The following is a 21,181-nucleotide window of genomic DNA, read 5'->3' as shown; positions in this document are numbered from 1 at the left end:
CAAGGACCTTGTGGTAAATAGTAGTGAAAATGCTTCAACTCTGCCATTATGAGACTGTGAAATAACTATACCACTAAGAGAAACTCTTTGTGAAATGTTTACTTTTATTTGAGGGCTTGGAAAAATATCTAGAAGCTGGTAATACTTGGCAGCAGCTGCCCATGCAGCAGCTTTATCACCACAGACCCGGAAATATAGTAATTTTAAGAAAACAAGACTATGTTGAAGAAGCATTCTGCCAATTGAATGATGTGACTACCTATAAAAAAATGCACAGAAACCCCATAAATGACTAGACAGTCAATCTAAATGAACTTTTAAAGGAATGGCATATAGAATCTCTCCTGAATGATGAAGAGCTAGAGTATCTCGTAATGGAAGCCCTGTTGTTTCCAATAATATATCTTACCGAAGATCCATAAAACGCTGACCAACCCTCCTGGGAGGCCCATCCTCTCTAGTTGAGCCTCTCTCTATGAAAAAGTCTTGAAATATGTTGACTTTTATCTGGCATTGCTAGTAACCATGTTAACGTCATACATAAAAGAGACAGGAGATTTCCTGAGAATTCTTGCAGACACCACTTGGCAAGAAGGCTACATGTTGACTATGATTGAGGTGAGGTCACTTTACACCTTCTTTGAACATAGCATTGGGTTACATGCAGTAGAGTACTTTGTGAAACAAAGGAACATCAAGGAGCTACAAGACTCTCAAATGTTATTAAAGATGATTGACATATGCTTAAAGAATAATATGATCTTGTTCAATCACCAGATGTATGCCCAAACAAGTGGTACAGCGATAGGAGTTTCCTTCTCTCCAAGCTATGCCAATCTCACAATGGGATGGTGGTAGAGGAAAGTGGCTTGGAGAGAGAAGAATGACATATAAATGGAGAAAATAGCACAATTGTTAAGATTCATCAATGATCATTTTATTATTTGTACTGGTACAAAAGAGGAATTTCTGAAATAGTTTGACATCCTAAATGATAATCAATGAGGGTTGAAATTTACATGCAATACAAGTACCACTCAGACAGAGTTTTAGAATGTGAGAGTGTACATACAAAACAATACTTTGGAGACCAATCTCTACCATAAGCCAACAGCCACCAAGAGTATCCCATATGGGAGAGCTTCCATCCACAACACTTAATCAGCAGTATACCTTATGGAGAACTTAACAGATTGAGATGCAATTGCTCTAATGATGAGGAGATGTTAATACAATTCAGACTAACAGCAGTGAAAGGCTTTTGTCATTTTACAGCTCAGCAAGGACGGCACTGTGCCAGTCCTATGCTTAAAGATTTTGCTGTACAAATGACAAAAGACTTTGGGGGTCATTACAACCCTGGCGGACAGTGTTAAAGCGGCGGTAATACCGCAAACAGGTCGGCGGACAAAAAAAGGGAATCATGACCCTGGCGGAAACCGCAAACAAAGACAGCCACTTTAACACTCCGACCGCCAAGGCGGTACAGACAAGCAGCGCGGTGGTCACCGCCAACAGACAGGCGGAAGACAATGTACCGCCCACAGTATTACAACCCGCCAATCCGCCACCTTTTCCGGGGCGGATTCACCGTGGATAAAAACACGGCGGAAACAGCTTTTGCAATGGGAAAACGCTCACCTTAACACATCCCACGAGGATGGCGGACTCCATGGAGCCGGAACTCCAAATCCTACCGGCCCTTGTATTCCTACTCATCTACGAAGACCAACGCCTGCGCCGGCGACGACAACGGTGAGTACTGCACCTATGACATATGGGAGGCAAAAGTTAGGGGGACACACATGCAACACCCCCACCCCCACTCCACCCTCGCATATAACAACACACACACCAATGCATACACAAAAATCACAGTAACAACCCACAACCCCCCCGGAGGAATGCAAAGACAAAACAAAATCAGTCCAAACATTATAATGTAGCAATATAAATGTCTCAAAAATATACAGATATGGTAGAAAATCATACAAAAGTATATACATTACGAGAAGTAGTGCAGATATGCACATATCAATGTCCGTGCACACTAGTCCAAAAATGCATGGGCGAGGCCCACACAAGATACCTGTCCACAGACGGAGAGAACACTGCCGGGGCATCAGATAGAAATACTACAGGCACCTCAGGGGGAAGGGAAGGGAGGGGCACCTCAGCCGGTCTGGACTGTTCAGCGGTGCTTTGCCATGGCAGTGTCTGGACTGTTCAGCGGTGCTTTGCCATGGCAGTATCTGGACTGTTCAGCGGTGCTTTGCCATGGCGGTGTCTGGACTATTCAGCGGTGCTTTGCCATGGCGGTCTCTGAACTGGGCATTGGTGTGTGGCATGACGTTCTCTGGTCTGGGCATTGGTGTGTGGCATGACGTTTTCTGGACTGGGCATTGGTGTGTGGCATGACGTTCCCTCATTGCCCAGCGGGGCTGTGGCAGCCGGGCCCTCCTGGGCACTGACTCCGGCTGTGGCGGTGGTCTCCTGACCAGTGACGATACTTGGGCCCTCCTGGGCACTGACTCCAGCCGTGGCGGTGGTCTCCTGACCAGTGACGATATTTAGGCCCTCCTGGGCTATGACTCTGGCGGTGGTCTACTGACCAGTGACGATACTCGGACCCTCCTGACCAGTGACAATACTTGGGCCCTCCTGGGCACTGACTCTGGCGGTGGTCTCCTGACCAGTGATGATACTTGGGCCCTCCTGGGGACTGACTCTGGCGGTGGTCTCCTGACCAGTGACGATACTTGGGCCCTCCTGGGCTATGACTCTGGCGGTGGTCTCCTGACCAGTGACGATACCTGGGCCCTCCTGGGCACGGACTCTGGCGGTGGTCTCCTGACCAGTGACGATACTTGGGCCCTCCTGGGCTATGACTCTGGCGGTGGTCTCCTGACCAGTGACGATACTTGGGGCCCTCCTGGGCTATGACTCTGGCGGTGGTCTCCGGACCAGTTACGACGGTGCTGGCGGTGGCATCCCGACCGCCAGGAAGGATGCCGCCCTTCTCCGCCGTGATGCTCACACCAGGCTGTGCAGACTTCCTCTGGCCCTTCCCCACCTTTGGAGGAGTCACAGCTGACTCTGCAATCCCCCTTGAACCCCTGTGAGTTGTTTTGCCTCCAGAAGTCTTCACAGGGTCCCGTCGGCCACTTTCCAATTTCAGAGCCTTTACAGGGGCTGGGCTGCCAGTGCCTTGGCTTCGGGTCACACTGCCTGCCCTGGTGGCCAGTGCACTCCACACACCTTGAACAGGCACCACTGGTACTGGAGGCTTTTTGGCTGAGGCGCTACGACGGGACTGATGAATTGGAGGGGGGGTGGGGGCAAAAAGGTCAATTTTGCAGAGAGACAGTTTCTGACGGACACTGGGATGGGTAGTTGGAGGGGGTCTGGGAGTGGAGGAAGAGGAGGTGGTTGTAGGAGGTGTCACTTTAGGTGTTTTGGGTGCAGGTGCAGGTACTGGAGGCTGTCGTGAGGTGGATGGATGTGGGGTGTGTGGGTGCCCGCGTTTGTGTACTTTGGGTGGGGGCATCACAGACACACTGGGAGAGGACACAGGGGACGTGTAAATGGGAGTGGAGGTGGTGAGTGCAAGTGAGCGGCTTGTGGTGCTGGGTGTCCTGTGCGAGTCCTAGTGCCTGTAGATGTAGAGCATGCAGGTGAGAGTGTAGACAACACTGGGAGGGAGGAGGCAGACGACGAGGAGGGGGACACAGTGGAGGCAGTGTGTGTTGGTGTGTCTGCATGTGGGTGATGCTTGTTTGAGTGCCTGTGGGTTGTGTGGTGCCTATGTTTGCCAGAGCTTCCCTTGTGTGTTGACGTGTGTGCATGCTGGTCTGTAGGTGTGCTTGGGATGGGCTGGGGTACAGGGGATTGGGTCTGGGTGGAGGAGGTTGGAGGGGGGAGGCTAGAGACAGGGACAATGGCTGCCATCAGTGCTGAGGCCAGAGATTGCAGGGTTCGCTGAAGGGCAGCCTGACCAGAATGAATGCCCTCCAGGAATGAATTACCATGTTGCAACTCTCTTTCTACACCCTAGATGGCATTCACAATGGTAGACTGCCCAACAGTGAGTGACCTGAGGAGGTCAATGGCCTCCTCACTGAGGACAGCAGGGGTGACTGGGGCAGGGGCTGAGGTGCCTGGGGCGAAGGTGATGCCCACCCTCCTGCGTGAGAGGGCACGGGACGAACGCTGAGGGGCTGCTGGGAGGGCGGTGCTGGTAGGGGAGGTGGCGGCTGTACCTGTAGAAGTGGGGCACACAGATGGTGCCGCCACCACACGGGAGCTCCCATCGGCGGACGAGTCCGTGTCGCTGGTTGGTGATCCGGTGGCCGACGTGAAGCTCCCCTCGCCCTCCGTCCCACTGGTGCATTAAGAGTCCGTGGTGTGGCCCTCCATGGCCATGTGGGATGCAGCTCCCTCGTGCTCCGGTGCCACTGTACCTCCGCCTGATGATGCTGATGCACAAAAGAACAGGGAGAGCACAAAAAGGGGGGGGGGGCGAGACAGAAGAAGAACAGGTTGAGTGCATGGCATACCACTACCGTTGGCGGACAATACAGACACAGCAGCCCCCTGCACTACGCCGTGCTCCTGGCCTCTGCAGATGCAATTCCTGGGATGTGGCCTGCATGGCTATGGTGGACATCTGCACACATGGATGTCACAGGGGCATCTGGTTCCAAGCGGTCCAAGGAGAGGACGGTATAGGTGCACGGCGAGCGCCCCTTTGATGTATGTTTGACTATAAGGGGACACTCCCCCTCCTGGATACCAGAGGCCAGTAGCCTCTATGGATAGGGCCGCCTCAAGGTAACTCCTTGGGTAAGGTAGACCTTTTACTTCACACTCTTTGACCTTTACATAGAGTAAATTTCCTCCAACGTGAGACGTAGGGATCCTAGGCCCTGACGAATGCCCAGAGACCTCTATTGGCTCACTTCTGAGGGCAGAAACATGTTGGCTATTAGTTAGGTGACCCTGTGAGTCCTTATCCTCACAGAGGTGTCCCAACCCCTGTTTTAACTACACCAATCAGACACCACCATTAAATTTGTCACTCCTTACAGGTGTCTGCTTATGTGTTTTTAATTTTTCTCTAGATTAGCTGGATCCCGATCTTTACAGAAACAAGTTTATTTACGCACTCCCTCCTGTTCCTTTAACAATGAGGTTGAGTCCGCCCAGGTGGCACTGTCCTACCTGGGTGGGTCTAGGTGGTCAAATGATGAAGCATGACACTATATAGTGTGTGAGACCACCTAGTCCGTAAAAGGAAATCCCCCCGGTTTCTCTCCCCGCGCACGTACTCTGCAGTTACTTACTGACATTTCACTGACATTACCTTTCCAAATAGGAACACGTACAACCTAGGGCTACGCTGGTACCCGCAACGCCCTCTTTAGAGAACCCCGTACTTTCTTGTGTACTTTGAGTTATAGAAATAGGGAGCTAAGTACGGTGGGTTCCTCCATATTTGTCCCTCCTTCTACCTCATCCTCTCTCCATGTGTATTGACAGGGGCATCTATACCTGTACTTGGCACTATACTGCGGTGGGGTAGAGTGCCACATGGCCTGAATTACAGAGGGGCCTAGTCTACGTATTTCTGCCTGGCCTAGGTACACCCACAGGCCTGCTCCCCCACCCAGACCCCTCTACTGCGCGCAAAGTCCGCAGAATGAGAGTGTACTCACCCCGTGTGTCTGCTGTGATGCCCTCAAGCGCCCATCCAACTCAGGGTAGGCCACCGCCAGGATCCGGAACATCAGGGGGGTCATGGTGCGACGGGCACCCCTCCAACATTGGGAGGCCATCCCCAGCTGAGCCTCCGCCGTCTTCTTGCTGCAGCGGCGAATGTCCTCCCATCTCTTCCGGCAGTGGGTGCCCTGTCTCTGGTGAGCCCCCAGGGTCCGGACGTCCTTGGCGATGGCACACCAAATGTCCTTCTTCTGGTGGGCGCTGACCTACATGACATGCACAAGGGAAGAAGAGAAGCCATTACCTACTGCACCGTAGATGTAAGTGTCCCCCCTCCCTACCCTTGCCATTTGGCACATGCATTCCTGTTTCCTGAATTCTGCCCCCTTCCCTCTTACAACCAGCCCTCTCAACCCAGGCCTAGTCCATACAACGTGCTCCCTGTGTACTTACCTGTTGGTCTGGAGGACGGTAGAGTTGCGTGTACTGGGGGAGGACCCCGTCTACTAGTTTCTCCAACTCCTGAGCAGTGAAGGCAGGGGCCCTTTCCCCAGACGCAGCAGCCATCGTCGCTTCCAGACCGAGGTCACAGCAGCACTTGCAGTGTAGGTCCTCTCCTGTCGAAGGTCAGGTATCTAGTGATTGAACAGAAAGAAAATGGCGGTGACATCTGCGGCGGTGCGTATCATCACCGCCGGAGCACTTGTTCATTGGCTCCTGGGACCCATAGGGTCCGATGCTAACCAATCCAGCATTGCGCTGCGGTCTACGACCGCCTCCCGCGACGGTGTGCAATGCCAATGCAGTTACCCCACAATCCCATTGTCCCAGTGTAGAGGTCAGGCATCCGCCATTTCAGGGGCCCACATGGGTTAATTTACTTCTGCGTCACACATAGCTAGGCCTACATTCAACACACATGTAGGAAGGGTTTTGTGTTTGGTGTCTACTTCTGTGTAACTGTGGGTACATACCTTGCAAAAAACGTGACTCTGTGGTCGCTGTTGTCCTTCCTAGGTGCCGTCAGCTGGGACATTTGAGAAGATGGCGGAATCCTCCGGTGTACCGACTGCTGGTGGACCTGTTGACAATGGAGGAGCGACATGTAATCGTCACCTACCGGTTTGACCGTGCCACTATCCAGGAACTATGTACCCAGTTGGAGCCAGACCTGATCTCACCAATCCGCCATGCCACAGGAATCCCCCCTGACGTGCAGGTGCTGTCAGTGCTCCATTTCCTTGCTAGTGGGTCTTTTCAGACAACAGTGGCCATGGCATCAGGGATGTCCCAGCCTATGTTTTCCAACGTGCTGCCCAGAGTGTTGGCTGCCCTGCTGAAACACGTAAGGAGATACATCATTTTCCCTGAGGTGGAGGATTTGCCTACAGTGAAAGGTGACTTCTATGCCCTTGGACATATCCCCAACGTCATAGGTGCTATTGATGGGACCCATGTAGCTCTGGTCCCCCCCCACAGGAGTGAACAGGTGTACAGGAACAGGAAGAGTTATCATTCCATGAATGTACAGATGGTCTGTTTGGCAGACCAGTACATCTCCCAGGTTAATGCTATGTTCCCTGGCTCAGTGCATGACGCCTACATCCTGCGGAATAGCAGCATCCCTGATATGATGGGTCAACTCCAGAGGCACCGTGTGTGGCTATTAGGGGACTCTGGTTACCCCAACCTGTCCTGGCTATTGACCCCAGTGAGGAATCCCAGGACCAGGGCAGAGGAACGCTACAATGAGGCCCATGGGCGGACTAGGAGGGTGATCGAACGGACCTTCGGCCTCCTGAAGGCCAGGTTCAGGTGCCTCCATATGACAGGTGGTTCCCTATTCTACTCACCGAAGGTGTGCCAGATCATCATCGCCTGCTCGATGCTTCACAATCTTGCATTGCGACGCCAGGTGCCTTTTCTGCAGGAGGATGGTCCAGATAACGGTGTTGTGGCAGCTGTGGAGCCTGTGGACAGTGATGAGGAGGAAGCTGAGGAAGAAGACAACGACAACAGGGAGTCAGTCATACAGCAATATTTTCAGTGACACACAAGTGAGAACAATTTCATTATTTCCCATTACATTCACTGTCACACGTCTTCCTCTATCCTGTGTGTCATTTAATGGCATTATTTGGTAACTGAGTTGTTCCTTTCCATTACGGTTTCACAGGTGTGGTTACCAATGTGTGTCATCTGCATGCATCCTTCAAGGACTTGTGATGTGTGACATAGGTATGTTGGCTTTACAAGTTGACACGCAATTTTACACTGTCATTGATAATACATCATACCAATTCATAGACTGAATCCAGATGGTTTTGTGGTTCAAGGGTGTTTATTGAAGTGCTCAAAAACGGAGGGGGTTGTAAAATGGTGAGGGGTGATGGTGGAGGAATGTCCATGGCAGGGTCCAGTCTATTAGTCTCACAGGTGCACTGCCCATCTGGGCATAGGAAGTGGAGCTGGGGCAGTTTATGTATGGACAGGGTAACAAAGTGGGACAGTGGGAGGACAATCAGGGTGGTCTCATTTCCTAGCGGTGGTCTTGCCATCCTGCTCTGTTCTGTTCCTGGATCTCAGGGCCCGCTTGCGTGGTGGTTGTCCGTCTGCAGGGAGTGGGGTGCTGGTGTGGTGGTCCTGTGGCGGGGCGTCCTGTCCACTAGTGCCGGCGGAGGTGGTGGGCAGTTCATTGTCCTGGCTAGTGTCAGGGGCCCCTTGGAGTGCCACGGTGTCCCTCAAGGTCTGCTGTATGTCCTTCAGCACCCCTACGATGGTGCCCAAGGCGGAGCTGATGGTCCTGAGCTCCTCCCTGAACCCCAAATACTGGTCCTCCTGCAGGCGCTGGGTCTCCTGAAACTTGACCAGGACCGTCGCCATCGTCTCCTGTGAGTGGTGGTATGATCCCATGATGGAGGAGAGGGCCTCGTGGAGAGTGGGTTCCCTTGGCCTGTCCGGCCCCTGTCGCACAGCAGCCCTCCCAGTTCCCCTGTGTTCCTGTGCCTCCGTCCCCTGGACCGCGTGCCCACTACCACTGCCCCCAGGTCCCTGTTGTTTTTGGGGTGGTGGGTTTTCCTGGGTTCCCTGTGTTGGTGGACACACAGCTGATTGACCTGTCCTGGGTACGGAGGTTTGGGCCCGCTGGGTGGGTGCTGTGCTGGTGTTCCCAGAAGGTGGAAGGTCAGTGTTGGGCTGTGCCTGTGCAAGGGGAACCGACTGTCCAGAGGCCCACGATGGTCCGGGCTGTTCATCAGGATCCAGTAGGGCAGAGCTGCTCTCGTCACTGTGGGCCACTTCTGTGGGTGGAGTGGAGTTGTCTGGACCCTCCGGGGTGGTGACGGCCCTTCGTGATCCTGCAGGGGCATAAGGGCATGATTATTGCATCTGTGTGTGTCATGGTGTGCAATTGGTGGCTCACAGTGTACCCCAGTGCAAGCAATTCTGTGTGTGGGTTTCTGTGATGATGGTTAGGGGTTGCTATGGGTATGTGCAGTGGGCATGCTTCAGTGATGTTTGTCCATGCTTTGTTTTGTCATGCATGGCTTGGTGTTGGGATGTGTGCTTTGTGTTATTAGTACATTAGTGAGGAGTTGGAGTGATAGGGGAGGTGGTGAGGGTGGGGGGGTGTGATGGCATGCAGGTAGGGTGGGGGATATGAAAGTTAAGATTTGACTTACCAGTGTCCATTCCTCCACCGACTCCTCCGAGGCCCTCTGGATGCATGATGGTCAAGACTTGCTCCTCCCATGTTGTTAGTTGTGGGGGAGGAGGTGGGGGTCCGCCGCCAGTCCGCTGAACCGCGATGTTGTGCCTGGAGACCGTTGAACGCACCTTCCCCCGTAGGTCGTTCCACCTGATGTCGTCCCGATTTCTTGTGTGCTGTCCCACTGCGTTGACCCTGTCGACTATAGTTCGCCATAGCTCCATCTTCCTGGCTATGGATGTGTGCTGCACCTGTGAGCCAAATAGCTGTGGCTCTACCCGTAGGATTTCCTCCACCATGACCCGGAGCTCCTCCTCGGAAAAGCGGTGGTGTCTTTGGCGTTACATGGGGTGGTGTGGGTGATGTGTGGGGTGATGTGTAGGGTGGAGTGTGTGGTGATATGTAGTGGTGTGTGGTGTTTTGTGCGTGGAAGTAGTGTGGGTGATGGTGTTGTGTGCCTGTGGATGCTGTTATTCTTGCTGGTGCTCTCTCTCTGTGCTTCTTTCAGATTTTCTGGTCGTAGGGGTTTGTGGGTGATGTGGGTGTGTGTTTTATATTGAATTGGGCGTGTGGGAGTGGTGTTTGTATGTGTATTAGGTGTGTGTATTTGGAATTGTCCAATGTGGTGGTGTTTTGGAGATGTGTGTGTATTTTGAGCGCGGCGGTGCGTACCGCCAATGGAATACCGCGGTTGAAAGACTGCCGCGTGGATTTGTGGGTCGTAATAGTATGGGCGTGTTTCTGTTGGCGTGGAGGTGGAGGATTTGTTTTCGCCAGTTTAACACTGACCTTTGGTGTGGCGGAGTTGTGTGGGTGTCTGAATTTTGGCGGATTCCAAGATGTGTGTCATAATAGCTTTGGCGGAATTCCGCGGCCGCAGCGGTGTATTGGCGCTCTTCTGCATGGCGGTAAGTGGATTTTACCGCCAATGTTGTAATGACCCTCTTTGTCTCTTTCTAGTTCGACGTGGATTACACTATGCCAATTCTATGCTTAAAAACCTTGCTAGAAAACAGACATTTGAGGTGAGCAAATATAGAGTGTCACTGGTGTTGCAGGCTGCCCCTTACTGGAGCTGCTCTGCACCTAAACTTGGGAACTACCCTGAGTCCTCTCTTCTGTTTTGAATAATTCATGTGTCACTCTAACCATGAAAGGGACTTGTTTTGATGTATACTGGGTGCTCGCTTGTGTCTAGACAAAGCTAAACTTCTTTAAAGAGATGTAATGTAATGACATTGAATCACATGTCAGGAGTTGCTTTTGCTCATTCCAGGTTGGCTTGGATGGTATTTTACCAGTCCAAAGGTGTAATACTGTGCCTGGAGTGGTAAAAGGCTTTTGTCATTTTACACCTCGGCAAGGATGGTACGGGCCAGTCCTATGCTTAAAGAGTTTGCTGTACAAATGGCAAAAGACTTTGTCATTTTCTAGCTCGGCATAGATGGCACTGTGCCAATCCTATGCTTAAAAACATTGCTAGAAAAACAGACATTTGAGGTGAGCAAATCTAGAGTTTTGCAGGGTGCTCCTTACTGGAGCTTCTCTCCACCTAAACTTGGGAACTACCCAGAGTTCGCTCTTCTGTTTTGTGTGTTTATGTATATATATATATATATATATATATATATATAAAACAAAGGTTACAGGGATGCTATAGTTAGGTTCTGAATTTACTCGTACAAAACCATAGAAATCAGCAGCTACAGTTAGAGTTCTTTCAAGTAACTATAACTCACGCCCTAAGGTAACTATAACTTGCGCCCTCACCATGCACAGCTTTTTCTTAAAAAATGTGACTAATATTGCATTTATAGTTTTAAGGACGTTATAGAAGTTGTCATGACTGCTGTAATATCTGGGGTAATTAGCAGTGCATGGCGAGGGAGCGAGATATAGTTTCCTTAGGGCATGAGTTATAGGTACTAGAAAGAACTCAAACTATAAGTGCTGAATATCTATGATTTTGTACTATCGAATTTAGGTTTGTCCCTGCCACCTTTGTTTTATTCAGTCAAAAAAAAATCCCCCAAAAAATAATTTATATATAAAAAACGTACCTGTAACCTTTGGTTATTTCAGTGAATTTCTAATTTTTGCCAGGTGCAGCGAGGTTGGCAGCAGGGCCTGGCCTCTGGCCCTATTTGTTGAAAGTGGATTAATGCCATTGTATTTTTGTTGTATGTTAGGTATTTATCAAAGATGGCTGTTTTGGCAGTGTAACACATTGCCAGTTTATGACGACATTCTTGAGAAATGGCATGGGTTCATCCAGTAAATTTCGGATTGTGAAACTTTGTGAGTAGTTAAATAAAAAATCTTTATTTGGTAATTTTGTGTTATGGATTCTGCATGAGTAGTAGTCTTTTTAGGTTTTATGATTGATTACTTGTTCATTTTGTTAGGTCTGTGTAGAGTTTATTTTGTCTTACGAGTGTTTTGAGTCTTGTCTATTGAAACCTTACAAGTAGTTGTTTTATCTGTTTTAAATCTGCATTCATGGGCTTTTTTTCTTCTGTTATGTTTTGATGTTTTCCGTAGGATTAATATACCAAAATCCTCATTTAGCCATCCATAGATTTTTCTTTTACTTCTGATCAGTTAGATTTTTAGAATATCAACTAAAAACATTAGAGAGTATGGTTATGGCATCACACATTTATTATTCAACATATGTTTAAAAGGTTTGACGTAAAACATTGGGAATAGGATTATATAGCACTTATATCAAGATAGTGTGATATATCCATTTGATGGCATATAGTGTGTTCTAAGAGAAACAAAGTAGGAAATAGAAACTAAAACAGAAGGGAGAGGTAAAAAATGAAGGAGAAAGGGTAAGGGAAAGGTTGGCAGAGAAGGCTATTAGGGGAAGTAAGTGAAAGGTTGGCAGAGAGGGGTTATTAGAGAAAGGAACGGAAAGGTTAGCAGAGGGGCATTTGGGGAAGAATATGGCAACAACAGACCTTCAAGGCTATAGAGTATGTGTGAGTGCGTACGTATTTGACAACTTACGGGGGAGGAAGTTTATGAGTGTTATCAAGTTGGAATCAGAATGTTTTCACCATTAGAAGGGGTCTAAAGACAGTTTCTGGGAAAGCATGTATTTATGCAGTTTCTTTCAGATTTTAGATTTTAGTTTTTAGGCGAAGGCATGAATTGAGGGACTTATCAGCGCTTATAATGAATTGTGTCGAAGCCCACCAGGAGTGGATTGAGAGTAGTTTGGGGCATTTCCATTCAGAAAGAATAGATTTGAGACTGATTGTCTAAACGAAAGATATCAAAGTAAACTAGACAACATCCATAGAGTTTTTGAACTGGGATTAGAACATTGGAACGTTGGCAGCTCCATTTAAAACAATGGAGTGCTGCAGGCTTTTACTGGCCGGTAAAAGCCTGCAGCGCCAACATTCCAATGTTCGCTTTGTTCACAGCAACAGCTGTGAACAAAGCCTCACGGAGCCCGAGGGGATTTCAATCCCCTCCGGCTCCGTGACGAATTTGTTTTATTTAATCGAACATTCTGCCCTGAGTGGCAGAATGTTCTAATAGCCTTAGAACCCGCCGTAGCGGGCTCTACCGGCTATTAAAGGCCCTCTCCCTTGTTAAAGGCCCTCGCCTTCGGCTCGGGCCTTTAACGCAGGAACGGGCCTTTAATAGCCGGCAAAGCCCGCTACGGCGGGTTCTAAGGCTATATTATTGTGCTGAGATCTGTGTTGAAAGTAAACTGGTTTTCTAAGCCAAGCCTTGAAAATATAGCTTGTTCCAAGGTTGATATGTAGCTGTGGATAAGCTAAGATGTACTGGGTTGAGTTGTAGTGTCTTGTGGTGGAACCAGGTAGTGGTCTGACCATGTGTCTGGAATAATACTTTGGAATGCAACTAGGTCTAGGTTGCTGAAATTCCTTCTAAAGTGTTTTCTGCAATGTGTGCGGATTTGGGAATGAACTGTTGTAGGTTGATTGTGTCTTCTGAGGATCTTACTGCGATGGGGCATATTAAGTTTGTCAAAACATATGCTCACGTCACCTAGGATACATAGGTTTAAATATTTGATAAGTAGGTGTGAAACTGTGTCAATAAAGGTGTCTGGGATTGTTCCATGGTTAGGTGGTGGTAGTCTGTCAAGAAGGAGAACGTTACAGGTAAAGGTAAAGCTGTAAATAGGTTTTGAAGAACTAACATGGGGCCCTGAAAAAGTGTGGGGCCTGGGAAGTAATGTCCTCTGTGTCCTCCCCTTCTGACGTCCCTGCACACAAGGGAAAGGTGTGCAACAAATGTGGTGCACCACAATCACCAAAATTGTGGTCCAAGGTGCTGATTCTTCCAAAATCTCACTGCGTTTGCATTGAAAGAAAACTGGCTACTAAAGTAACAAAAAAACAGCGTAAAAGTGAGTTACATTAATTTATATGCTATGCACCACACACTGAATATGCACATAAGTGTCACAGCACAGATACAGAAGCTTGGTTTGTGAGAAATGGTTCAATGTATGTAGTGTGGAAAGTCTGATACAATTGGAAATATTCTGTTTTTCAAGCGCTGCAGTAAATATATTTTACCAGTACTTCACAATTATTACACAAGCTTATAACTTGTTTACCCTTAGCAGTGTGTTCAAATGAAAAATGTTGCAGTCTAGTGATTACAATTATATTGAGGCAGCAACATCCCAAGGCTTTTGAGACTTGCACTGGCACTTGCCCAGCCTGGACAGAGTAGACAATGCTACGTCTTTTGAAAATGACAAACAATTCAACCCCTTTGAATGAAATGTAGTCTAGAGTGGAGAAAAATAACTTACATTTCAGTAGAGGACAGGTGTTATATTACGCAGTTTTAAAAGTGCCTAGCCCATCTCTCAACAGATATGGTTGATTAAGATGTGGGCTTTACTAGTGATGTTCACGATCAGACAGGAGTATAGTACCTAGTTTCCCCATATATACTGACATATGGTGATCCAATCTCCCTACTCCATATAGGAGAGGGGTCTCTACTTCACTATCACCTCCATGGAGTCCCATTTCCACCAGAGGCCTGTGACTATTGAAGAGTTAAGATCAACATGATGAGTGACGCAAGTTGAATATGGCGCCACATTTATGCTTAGGGGAACATCGAGCAAGGAATGGCCATCTGGTTCAGAAACTCAGATTAGATGATCAGAGACATGCTTGTGAGTAAGAGAAGTTAAGGAGCGAAAACTAAAGAAATGAGATGGATTTTGAATTAGTAGAAATAGATAGCTGAGGAACCAGAGCTAAAGAACCTTAAGCAAGAGACTGCTAGTGTAGCTCCTGCTGCAGGAGTGAGCTTGGTCTCTCAGAGTAGTACTCCACAGTGCCCGCATATCCCAAAGGAATTTCTACATCAACAAGTAGTGTTCTGACTTTTTTTTTCATACTACTAAAAATAATTTTTCATCACACAGAAATACAAAAAATGATCTTTCACAGCTACTGAAATATATTTTAAAATGTTTATCAAGTTGACTTAGTTATATAAATGTTGTGTTAGGAAAAACCTGATACCAAAAGCCTTTCATTTCACATATGTCAGACCGTTTATCTTACAAAATCCGAAAACACTGCAGTCACAAGGAACAGTATTTGCACTGCAAGAAGACAAACTGACTTTTGACCTCCATCTCTGAACACAGAGCAAATGTGACAAGGAGAAGATTTAAAGGCATCTTAATTGCTAATTCAGTTTCAGAGTGAACAGAAAACCTGTTATTTGTCCCTTTGCCAGAAGGGTGGAGTGGAATCTGAAAATAGCTCAACCTTATAAAGTGGAGTAGATTTTTCCAGCCCTGAATTAGCATAGTTGGGCTAGAAGCAGGTGTCAATCGCTGTAGTTCCTTTGTTGGAAAACCTCATTTTGAAAGAGAAAGACATTTTAAGACGCCATGTGATCACAAAAATGAGCATTTGCATGTGTTTTAACAATTTACGTGGACTAGTATTCAGAAAATGCTGCACTTCATTTACTCTATCTCAATGTGTTTACTTGGATATAATGAGAAGTCTAATGTTATTAAGATAAATTCATCTTCTCATGTAATATCAAAAATGTGTTTTAGAAAATCTCCTGTATCTTGTATATAAGAAGGTAGGTTTTGACATGATCTTTTAAACAAACAAAAATCAACATATTTCAAGGTGTTCTCAAATGTACTACTAATGGCTGCAAATATCAGTTCCGCTGGAGGTATGTTTTCATTTTTGTTTACGTCTGGTATTATACAGAATATGTGCATTTTCCGATGGTCATTTCTTAAAAATAAATACACTTCTTGGTTTAACAACCTCAATTTCCATATGATATGCAATTTGTGCTTTGTTTCTTCCTTGCTACTTTTAACACAGTACCTTTTGTCATTCAGTTGGTTGTACACTTCTCTCATCTACATATAAATAGGACACAACACAATATCTTCTATCAGAATTTCTTAGTACAACATTCAACTGCTCTTATAGCTTGTTAATTAGATCCCAGTACTCTTTGGACCTTTTGCTAGTTTTTATCTTTCTCCAACATGCCTGAATATGCAATTTTGTTTATCTTTTGCGTAACAAAGTCTGAAAATATGTTAATTGTATCCTTTTGCATCATGGGTACAAACAGTGACGTAGGTTTAAAACCTGTATTAACTTCCCCACAGACATTAAATTGTGCAGTCTCAATTATTGAAGTGTCAGTCAATTCCTCATCGAAGCATTATTTTATTTTCCAATTTAACCAGTCAGAATTATTTAGGTTCTCTTGAAGCTCATCTACCCTTGTATTTTCCTTCATGTGATAAATATTTCTGACACTGTGGAACTTCATCAATTTAACATTTCTAATAAACGTGTGAACATCCACTTGTTTGACTATATTTAAATGAATGATATGGACTCTATGATAGCTCAAATTCTGACATTTGTTCCTCTGCTTTGTTGGACAAAGCCTCTGACAAATTAATTATTGTTTTGGAGTCTGACTCCACTACCTGGACCCATATTTCTTCCTGTTGAGTGTGGTGTCATTTGTGCAGAATCTCCGTTTTTGTTTATGTCCTTTTTAAAAATATTTTTATCTATTCACTTCTTGGTTTCAGTGTTTGTTGTTGATCTAAGCACAAAAATGCAGTTTATCTATTACAGAAGGGACAGTCTTTGTTTTTTCCCTACTGCGCCATCCTCTAAATCTGTACTGATTTCAGAAGCAAGCTCAGAGGCTATTTCCACCACCAGTACCCTTCTGTTACTCTCTGACTGCCTTTGATCACTCAGGCTATCAAATCTGTATGCCAATGTGAAAATTTGCCTTTTGTTATAATCTCCTTTGCCCCTTTTACATTTTTTAGCTTTTCGATTCTTGATTACTTCTTGTTTAGTTAATCTTTCCTTCACTTCAGTCCTGAAGTTATTTATCATTTCATAATTTGATTCTTCCTTAAGTTCCTGAGCTCATTTTCTATTTCATCCATTATAGCTTATCTGTCAAATTCAAGATATTTCACCAGAATGCACAGCAGACGGTTAGATGGCTCAATTTTAGCAGATGTCCAGTCTGTAAGCACGCCAGGATGGGGATTTTCAAAACTCTGTGCTATTACTATCTGCAGACCACAAAGGCTATGTCCCACTCCCAAATATTTTGAGAGATTTACTTTCAACCATTTCATCATCTTCTTACGTGATAGGTTCCATTCTTTTAATTTGGCTTTGATATCATTAGTCCGAGTACTGCCTTATTTTGATCCGTGTTTACCTCAATTGAGTCCTCTTCAAACATTGTTTGCCACCTCCTCTCTCTCCTTTCAAGTATCAGCAGATATTACATTCACTTTCTTTTTTGCACAGTCATTTAAGAAAATAACCCATTTGGTGCGTGCATGTATAGCCTGGACCTGCAATTATCAACAGTGCCCTCTCCAGCTTCCAATGCAATCTCTTTACCTATGGGAGCCAAATGTGGTGCCTGGCATCCTCTGGCCAGTGGCGTAATAAAGTCCACTGCAGTGTGCGGGGGCCCTATGCACAGTATTTTGGGCTGAGAGCTCTTGAGGGAGTCCGAAAGGTGGAGGACCTCCATGAACTGTGCACGCCCCCCCCCCCCCTCAAGTTTTGTTACACCACTGCCCCTGACTAAGAGTTCTCGACTGCTGGACTGGTATGCTGCTGTCCGTGGGGGGCTGCTCGACAGTTGAAATGCAAATCCTTGGTAATTCAGCTGAGCGTCGCCATGCTTTTGATCAAGGAGGACATCAATTAACAATGTCAGCAAACAACGTTCCAAAATTCAGCCTTTCCATTTGTACTCCTAAAACAGGCACAGACACTCAGAAGTTTCTTTATCCCAGTTCATTTATTTAGTGCATATTTGCCACGATTCATTATGGCCATGTACAGCAGCCTTGCTCATATATTGACAAGCCTCAAAAAAATCATAAAAATGTTACTAGACCCGCAGGTCTAATGACTTAAATAATCTGCTCGACCTAATTTTAGTGCACGTGACCCATAAACTGGTTTCAAATTATGTGTTCCTGGGCAAATATTTTTATTCACTGAGCTGCCATTTTCTTCTTAATCACATATGAGAGCACCTTAAAAAGAACAAGTTCACAACGTCTGTTGCACAAAAAGCACTTCAGTTTGAATATATATATAAACAGTTACTCCATGTTCAATATAAATCCATTCACATGTGGGATACACATGACCGCTGACTTGCCTTTTAGTTCATTAACTGCATTGTCATCAGGGTGGGGGAAGGACTGGTTCTCAAATCATGTTTAAAATTTATCACTTTTAATAAATACATACCCGAAGCATAAAATGGTAGCACACCTATTTGGAACCATCAGATTTTTCATTGAAATGGCCACAACATTTTCCACTGACATGTGCTTTTACTGATAAAACTATATAGAGTACAATGTTTGGAAATCAAATTTCTGTAAATATTTGTCATTTCCACATCACTAAGTAGTGTTCTGATTTGTTTTGCTCGTATTTAACTTTATTTGCATCATACTTCTGATTTACAAAAAATGTTCTTTCATAATTCCTGATATATTTTTAAATACTTGTACTATACATTTAGAAGCTGATTAAATGTTCTGTGTTAGGAAAGAACCTGACATCTTACAGCCTTTTGTTACACAATTATTGTCAGACAGCTCACTTGACAAAACTTCTAACTGTAATAAGAGAAAAGTAAACACCAATTTCCAGGATAAGATAAGAAGCAAAAAAGACAAACTGACATTTGACCTCGCCCTTGAACAACCAGCAAGTGTGTCAAGATAAAAACAAGATTTAAAGGCATCTTTATTGCTCGTTCACTTTCTGAATGAACAGAACACCTGTTACTTCCAGCTTAAGTTCACTTGCCAGAACAGAATGGATGAGTAGGTGTTAAAATAGCTAGACCTGATCAAATCTGACTTGCCATAGTGAATGGGCGAGTAGACTTTTCGAGGCCTGATCGAGAAACCATTTTGAGCGAGCTTTTAAAGTGCACAGGTGATATTATTGTCAATAACAGAAACAAATGCTATGACTGTGATGAGCTGTGCAAATCATAACATATATATAAAACAATTTTTCAAAAAAACAATTTTATGTATGTACAACAATTCCCAATTTTCTAAACATATTTTCATTCAAGTATTTCTTTATACCATGGTTCACATAATTAAATTGATTACAGTCTTTCCCTACTAAATAGGCACACGCATTTCCCAATTACCTGTTACACAATTATCACATGGAGAAGGCCCTATGATCACACACAACAGAGTATGAAGCTGTGCACATATTCAGAACGTCAACATGTTTATGTCCCAGAAGAAAAGATCTAAGGTATGACATGGAAAGGTCTCAGTATGAAAGTCTTGCAACACAAGAGACAAGTTCTCACTTGCAGCTTTGTGAAAGCATTCGCAAGCATCACAAAGGAGTGGCGGAGGCTTTTTGAAGGAAGATGTCCACTGTTCTCAAGTGATAAGGCCAGGTTGTGAAAGGGGTGTCACAGTCTGACAAATCTCCATCATGTGTTTTGCTTGGACTTGGTTCTAGTGGCCCTCAACCCATCCAAAACATAAACTACCACCTGTATCCCTGACTGTGCTCATAAAGAATGTCTATAGTGCATGAAACCAACAAACATTGGTGTGCAGGTGCAGCATTAATAGCCAGGCAGTTCCTGACACCTAGTGCTAAAAAAAAGAAATCAGGGTACAGTGATGATGCAATATGTGAACTCAGAAGCACTTCTGTATCACATTCAGAAATGTGTGGGGGTTGCGAATGGAAAGAGTGTGACAACCTTTGAGATACTAATGTTGTGTTTAAAGAGTAACTTTTGTATGTTTCCCCATCAGATATGCATAAATATTTGGCTGACATTCAGATTAGTGGATCTAAGGAACTTGAACAAAGATTGATAGCTGAGCAAGAAAACATAGACCAGAAGGGGCAGGTAGTCAGCAGGTGAAAGTTCATGGGACAGTAGTACCAGGCAATAGCCTCATTACTGCAAAAACTGCCTGGAGAATGGATCCGCTCACAAGGGTCACAAGTAGAATAATGGTGGAGGTATCCAAGAGGCACCCCAGGACAAACCCAAGGTGTCATATTTTGGGGCACGTAGCCACATCAAGCATGACAGCCCATTACTTACTGCAGCAAAGCAGCTGTCTAGCTTACGATTCCGCTTTAGTAAGGACACCCACAGATGTAGAGTTTGTGTGGATGGTTGGGGAAGACAGCAAGGTGTCAACCTTTAGATTCCTTCCAAAAGGGCACCAGCTTGACTGGCATTGACCGTCTTTCGGCGAAACTGTACTTGACGTTTTGAGTGGTTTGTTTAAAAACAAAACCTAAAATTGTTCTCTTTTATGTTTCAATCATTATTCCAAGTACTATCTTAACCTGCTCATTAGACACAAAAATATTTTGCTTATTATTTTGTTAAATGTTTTTTGCTGACGGTATATGAGCTATTTAACTGTAGTGTATGCGGTAGTAGAGTTATTAATTATTATTAGTGACTCACTTTTTGACCTTTCTCTCTAGGTTTTGCTGTCTAGCAAGACTTATGTCACCACAACATACTAAACAAACCGCAATACAATATAAAATATACAGGGGCTGTGAGGCATTCCCCTTGAGCGGTTGGACAGCATTTCAGAATGGTTACATTTGACTGCAGTTGAAGCTTGAATTGCTGGGGAAAAGTATTACCATTTTTTTTATTTTTGTTGTTGTAAGATGTATTTTACATTTTGTATTCTTTGAATCGATGTTGCTTTCAACATGGACAACATGATGCATTTTTGAAGGCTTTAGTATGTTTATTATAGTTTGAAGGCTGACTTTTAAGTCCTGGTGCAGAAAGGCACAGAGGAAAAACAAGCATTCGCAATACCAATAGTGCTAGTACATACAAGCACATGTACAAGTGTGTATCTGTGCATGTCTGTTTTTGCACTTTAAAGTTATTGGTTTCATCTATGCGTGTTTTTTAATAATGTTTAGTTAATACTTAGTTTATTTAGCAGGATCATATTAATAATTGTTTTACTTTCTAAGTTTTTCCATATAAAAAGAGCAACAATTGCAAGTTAAAGATACTTGAATTTGAAGTGCTACCTCCTAAGGAATTGATCAGCCACTTGCAATCTCCACCACAGACCAGCATTAGACGTGATAATTAAGAGGTACAATAGATCACAAACCCGAGACTGAACCT

This window comes from Pleurodeles waltl, chromosome 5, assembly GCF_031143425.1.
Source record: "Pleurodeles waltl isolate 20211129_DDA chromosome 5, aPleWal1.hap1.20221129, whole genome shotgun sequence".
Classification (NCBI taxonomy): domain Eukaryota; kingdom Metazoa; phylum Chordata; class Amphibia; order Caudata; family Salamandridae; genus Pleurodeles; species Pleurodeles waltl.
This window is presented reverse-complemented; position numbering follows the sequence as displayed.